We start from the raw sequence: 6,788 nt of genomic DNA, 5'->3' as shown, positions 1-6,788 counted from the left end.
ATATAACTCTTTTGTCCCCTTACTGTTCTAAGCCATAATGCCACGCTGAGTATCCAGCCTCGCTCTAACCCACCACGCTCTAGAATAACTGTCAAGGCTGCACTCCCCTTCACAATAGCTTTCTTCTCCCCCCCCCCCATGAGTATGACTCCATTTCTGTTCTAGTCATCTTGAAGATAGGATCAGAAAGAGTAGTTATTACAGGGCTAGAGAGATGGCTGAGTTGGTCAAACATGGAGTAGGGCGACACGTATCTGTAACCCTAGCGTTGACAGGGAGAAACAGATGGATTCCAGGGCTTGCTGGCCAGCTAGTCTAGCCAGTGAGTTTCAGCTTCGGAGAGAGCCCCTGTTTAGAAAAGTAAATGAGCCGGGCTGTGGTGGCACACGCTTTAATGCCAGCACTTGGGAAGCAGAGGCAGGCAGATCTCTGGGTTCGATGCCAGCCTGGTCTACAGAGTTAATTCCAGGACATCCAGAGCTACACAGAGAAACCCTATTTCAAAAAATAATAATAAATGTTAGAGAAGCGATTGAGGAAGACATCAGTTGTGAATCCCTAGTCTCCACCCCTACCAGCAGGGAATATGCGCACACACACAAACACACACACACACACACACACGCATCCCACCACACCACACACACACAGCAGTAATTATTCATGGCTGTGATCCTTACAGCTCAGGGGGGCGGGGTTGGAGTACTGCCTAAAACCCAAGAAGTATGTAAGAGGAAGAAGATCACAAACACACTTTTAAGTTTGTATTTCCCAGAGCAGCTCAAAGGACTGTGTTGTGCAGAACAAAATTCAGGAAGAACAGCTGTGGAACAGCCAAGAACGGGGTCGACTGTCCCTGGATTAGCAGAGATCACGGAGAGCATCGGTCAGCACTGCTCCAGTTGGGTATGCTTTGTGGATGAAGTCTAGACAGACTCTGCTCTCGGGCCAGTTACAGAAGAAGCAGTGCAGAAGCTGGGGGGTAGGCAGTGGGAGCTCTTCCGTCTGGGAAGTCAAACTATTTGCAAGCTAAAATGAAGGAATCAAGCCAGGTCATGATGAAAGGGCAAAGTTTTTAAGCCTAGTACGTGGAGGCAGAAGCAGGCAGATCTCTGTGGGTTTGAGGCTAGTCTGGTCTACATTCCAGACCTAGCAAGGCTACATAGTAAGAGCCTTTCTCTAAAACAAAATAAAATACATATAAATGAGCAAATAAAATGAATAAATTAGAAAAGCTAAAGAATTTGCAAATTAAGATAGTGAGGACTAGAGTCCTGGTAAATGTTTGGCTAGAACATTCTAGGCACTTGGAACATAATATTCTTTGGTTTTGCTTTCCTGGAGTTTATTCCCACAGCGGGGACAAATGACAAGCAAATGAGCAAGTGAAGAAATAAAATAATTTGAGCTTTTGATGAGGATTTTAGAAAAACCAAATCTCAGCAGGGGTGAGGTCTGGAGTCTCCTTCTTTCTCTCTCTTTCTCTCTCTCTTTCTCTCTCTCTCTCTCTCTCTCTCTCTCTCTCTCTCTCTTTTCTTTTTTACTTACTTTACATACCACTCATTGCCCCCCACAATACTTCCCCTTCCTCCCTCCTCTTCTCCTCCAAGTGTGTGTGGGGTCCCTCTGACTATCCCCCGACCCCCCCCCCGACTTTAAGTCTCTGTGAGGCTAGGTGCATCCTCTCCCACTGAGGCCACACAAGGCAGCCCAGCTAGAGGAACATATCCCACATACAGGCAACAGCTTTGGAGATAGCCCCCACTCCAGTTGTTCAGGACCCACATAGAGGTCAGGCTGCACATCTGCTACATATGTGTGGGGAGGCCTAGGTCCAGCCTATGTATGTTCTTTAAGACCCCAAGGGACCAGGTTAGCAGATTCCGCTGGTCTTCCTGTGGAGTTCCTATCCCCTTTGGGGCTGCAATCTTTCCTCCAGTTCTTCCATAGGAGTCTGTTTCTTTGAAGAATGAGATTTACTTGGAAACCTATCAAATAAGGAGGGAGGGACCCTGCAGGAGTCCCAGGTGAGATAGCAGAGCTGTAAACCAGCCAGAGCCCTCTGCGGGAGAAAGACAAAAGGGTCAGGGGAAGCCTGAGTTAGAAGTCCAGCAGTAGACAGGCCAATAAGGACACTTGTATCAGAATGAATGTGGGGTCAACTAGAGGAGAGGGAGCCGGGAGGGGCCCGGTGGATTCAGGGCATGTTTTATGTACCTGTATGTCTGTGTGCCATCAGGACTGACATTGTAGATCCCTTGGAACTGGAATTGGGGATGATGGAGTGCCGCCATACCATGTGGATTCTGGGAACCAAACCCAGGTACTCTGCAAAGAGCAGACAGTGCTCGTAAGTACTGAACCTCTCGCCCCTTCCCCCCAGGAAATATTTTAGAGATGAAACCCAGGAGACCTCTTGCTCCAGGAGATTAAAGAGAAGGATGGAACGAGAAGTTGATTCAAGAGCCCCTTAAGCAAACATGTCAGAGCACCCAGCAAATGCCAGGGCGTGTGCTTGTGCTGTGGACCACAGAAACAGTGTAACCCAGTCCTCGTGGAGGGCAAATATAGAGGGAGGTTCCCATGGACACTGAGTGATGTGCACAGTAATAGAAATCTGCTTGCTGGTGCCACAAAAGGGAGAGTCATTGACTTCTGCTTGTGTTCTTGAAAGGAAGAGTTCTCAGGGAAAGAGGGAAGGCTAGACTCTATGGTAGATGGAACTAGACACCAAAGAAGGAAACTGGGAAACAGAATTCCAAAACCTTGATTTTTTTTTCCCTCCTTTGGGTTGGGGCACCTACCTGGTGGGAGGAGGTCACGAGGCTTAAAAGAATGGTGTGTTTTCTTGGCTGTGTGACTGAGAAGGCTAGGCTGACTTCACGTCAGACTTGGAATTGGCAGTTCAGGAGACTAGACCTAAATCTGTTTCCAAGAACTAGCCTGAGTTAAGGATAATGGATCAGCCGAAGTTTCCAGGCGTCCCCAGCAATGTTTCTACCCCCCACCTCCCAGGGCCCCAACAATGGTTCTGGAATGTCCCTAGAGATAGAGCCAAGATTAAGATATCGGTCACCTGCTCCTCTCCAGAATTCCCCTAATGTGCTTTATTTAAATTGAGCCTGCGAGCTCACTTCAGGGTCTCTCTACTTCGTAGATGGTAGACCCCAGCATGCTGGACTTCTGTAGAATAAAACATTCTTTGTGTTTACACACTATTTAAGTCCAGTGTATCATTCTTCGTTGAATCATGGACTGTTCCTTATATTATGAACCACTGACAGTGTTGGATTTACACCTTAGACATCTAGCTTGACGACCCGATCCTAGCCATAGGATCATGTCATTTAATGATGAAGGCATTCACAGCTCCTAAGTGTTCATCCCCCCCCCACCAGATACTTAATATTGTTTTATTATTCATTGAATAGCACTTGATTTCTTTCTGGAAAAGAAAATCTTCTGTAATGACGGTATCTCGCTCTTGTAGTCTCCAGGGGCACACGCATTCATGTGTGAACACACACACACACCTTTTAAAAAGAAATCTTTTTAAAGTGATTGATGATTGAACGACAGAAGCATGAATGGCTGAATGAATAAGGGAATAATTACAGCTTGTTGGTCCCAGCAATGTGTTTATTTGTATGTATGTGAGCCGTGGGATGCCTGTGGGGGTCAGAGATCAACTTTCAAGAGTCAGTTCTGTCTTTTAATCATGTGAATCCTGAGATCAAACTCAGGTCATTGGGTCACCAGGCTCAGGGACAAAGTGTCTTCACCTGCATAGGCATCTTGCTAGCACCATTCAGTAACATTTACCAGCATTTATTGTATACTTGGCAGAGAATACATAATTTTGAACAAGATGGTGCAAAAGTTAAGAGTATGTAAAAGCACCCCCTCAAATGGCTTACAGTCTTCTGTAATGATGATATCTCACACTTGTAGTCTCCACGGGCACATGCATTCCTGTGTGAACACACACACACACACACACACACACACACACACCTTTTTAAGAAGAAATCTTTTTAAAGTGATTGACAGAAGCATGAATGGCTGAATGAATAAGGGAATAATTACAGCGTGTTGGTTCCAGAAACAAGATTTAATTAAAAATTTGAGAACTTCATTGCAAAAGCTAGCTTGCCTTTAGCATCCAAACAGCTTGGAAGCCACCTAGATGGTCCACAGTCACAATGCCCATGGTTTATTGCGGGCGTGCTATGAGTCAGGCCCTATGGCTAAGCATGCCACGCCACGTGCTTTTCTCATTTGCTTTTCTCACACTCCGCCCCCAGAAGCATGGGGACGGCCCTCATTTCACGGATGAGCAGGCGGGCTCTGCGAGGTTTTCTTACTCCACGGTGAGTCTTCCCCTTCTTCCAGAAAACACTGTTCTGGCTTGATCATTTGCACCTGGGTTTTAGTTCCTTTCTAAGGTAGCAGTGCAGACAGGGAAGGTCTTGCTCACGGGCTGGGCAAAGGCAGTAAGCAAGAAATGGGAAATAAATGGGATATCAAATGAGGGGGGAGGGGAGCGGCTTTAAGTATCATTATGTACGCACACATACGTACCAGACAGCAGGGTGGTGCACATGTGTGATCCTAACACTTAAGAGACTAAAGCAGGAAGACCACCAGAACGGACACCACTGTTAGGGTCACTTAACAAAACTGTATCTCAAAATAGGAAAAGAATAATGAAGGCTGTATGTGGGTGTGCCGGAGATGACTCCACAGTTAAGAGCACTGGCTGCTCTTGCACAGGACCCAGGTTCAGGTTCCTATGCCTATATGGGGGCTCACAGCCATCTGTAATTCCAGCTCCAAAGAATCTGGTGTCCTCTTCGACCACAAGGCATGTAAATGGTGCCCAGATGTACAGCCAGGCAAAGCACTCGGAGACACACAAAAAAAGAAATAAATCTAGTAAACAATTTTCTTAAGTCATGAACATAGTCTTAGCAGTGACTCAGAGAAGTAGGTCGAGCCTCACAGTTTTGAAGGGAGATGGGGACTCCATTTTATTCTGTCAGTAACGGAGAATCATTTTAAGGCCTCTGGAGCTGGCTGGTGATCTGACTGGAAAATTCCTGTGCCTTCCTGTGGACAATGGGCTAGAGACAGAGAGGCAGAGGAAGGTTAGGGAGCTACTGGAATAGTCCAAACAAGAGGGGGGAAAATCCTCCAGGCTTGGGACAGTGGTAGCAACAACGGGAGTGGGAGATGGGGGCAGGAGGTGGGAGGATGGGTTGAAATGGATAACACAGAGGAAGACGTACAGCGCTTTCCCCACCTGGCAGAGCTGCTGTTCCCAGGAGGCCGTTAGCAGGGGATGAATGAGGGAGGGAAGGTTGCTTCCGTTTGTTGATTAGAACGGAGAAAAATCTGTGGGATCAAGAGGGGCTCAGTTCAGGGCCATCTTGAGGCCACCCTGGGCTACAGAAGAGCGTGACTCAGACAAACCAAAGAGTGGACACGAATCCAAGATGAAGGGAAGATCCAACAAAGGGAGAATCTGAGAGATGGAAACGATGAGAGACAAAAGAATTTATGTAAAAAGAGGGACGTAGTGGTCCTCAGCCTCAGGGATACAGAGGCAGGTGAACCTTAGTGACTTTCAGGCCAGCCTGGTCTACATAGCAAGTTCCAGCACAACCAGGGCTACATAGTGAGACTCTGTTTATAAATAAATAAATAAATAAATGGAAAGAGAGGCTTGAATTTGCAGAGTGAACATCTGCACACGACGTACATACAAAACAACATTTTATTTATTTGAGACAGGATCTCTCTATGTAGCCCTGGTTCCTGAAACCTGCTTTGTAGAGCAGGCTGGCCTCAACTTCACAGAGATCCTTCTGCCTCTGCCTCCCCAGTGCTGGGATTAAAGGAGTGTGCTACCATGTTCTGTTTCAGGCCTTGTTTTAAAATCACAGTTCTACATCCAAGGCCTGGGCACACTTCATAATTGTTCTGGCTCTTTTCTGCCCACACAGAGAAGAGCACTCAGAAACAGCGTCTTGTCACAGGCTCGGGCACAGCTGGGACCTGGTACCCATCCTGCCATCACAGCACTTCAACAAGGTCACAATGTTGTTTTTCATCAATTGCCCCAGAACTGACTTGGGAAGTCCCCAGCAGGACCAAAACATCTGGCAAGAGGACTGTTGTCAATTTTTTCTTGATCTGAAGAGACTAAAGTTTATGCCTAAAAACCTAGTTTCCAGATTTCACTGTCTTCTCTGCCACGTATTATTTTCAAATTAATAAATAAGTAAAAACTAGTGGTGCACAGTAATCTTAGGAAAACGGAAGACCAAAATGAATAGCTAGACTTCTGGGTGATGACCAGAGCAGACCATGTGTGACTGATGAGGCCCAAAGACACCTGGCAAGCTGAGCTGGCTGAGCGGTGGTGAGGGTATGTTACTTACAGTAGTGAATAAAACTAACTGCAAGGTACAGTGGCTGCCTCAGGAAATGTGTCTGACCTGTTTCCATCCCTCTTTGTTCTACTGCAAAAGGACTCCTCAGTTTGTTTACTCTTGAGGTAGATTTCTGCATCGTTTTCCCCTAAGAAGCATACATTTTATAAATGTAAAGATACTATGTGCGTTAGAAAATAACTCATTTTCGCCGGGCAGTGGTGGCGCACGCCTTTAATCCCAGCACTTGGGAGGCAGAGGCAGGCGGATTTCTGAGTTCGAGGCCAGCCTGGTCTATAGAGTGAGCTCCAGGACAGCCAGGGCTACACAGAGAAACCCTGTCTCGAAAAACCA

Source organism: Grammomys surdaster, unplaced genomic scaffold (assembly GCF_004785775.1).
Source record: "Grammomys surdaster isolate TR1022 unplaced genomic scaffold, NIH_TR_1.0 1164, whole genome shotgun sequence".
In the NCBI taxonomy this organism is placed as follows: domain Eukaryota; kingdom Metazoa; phylum Chordata; class Mammalia; order Rodentia; family Muridae; genus Grammomys; species Grammomys surdaster.
The sequence above is the reverse complement of the archived record's forward strand: the minus strand, read 5'-3'. Positions refer to the sequence as shown.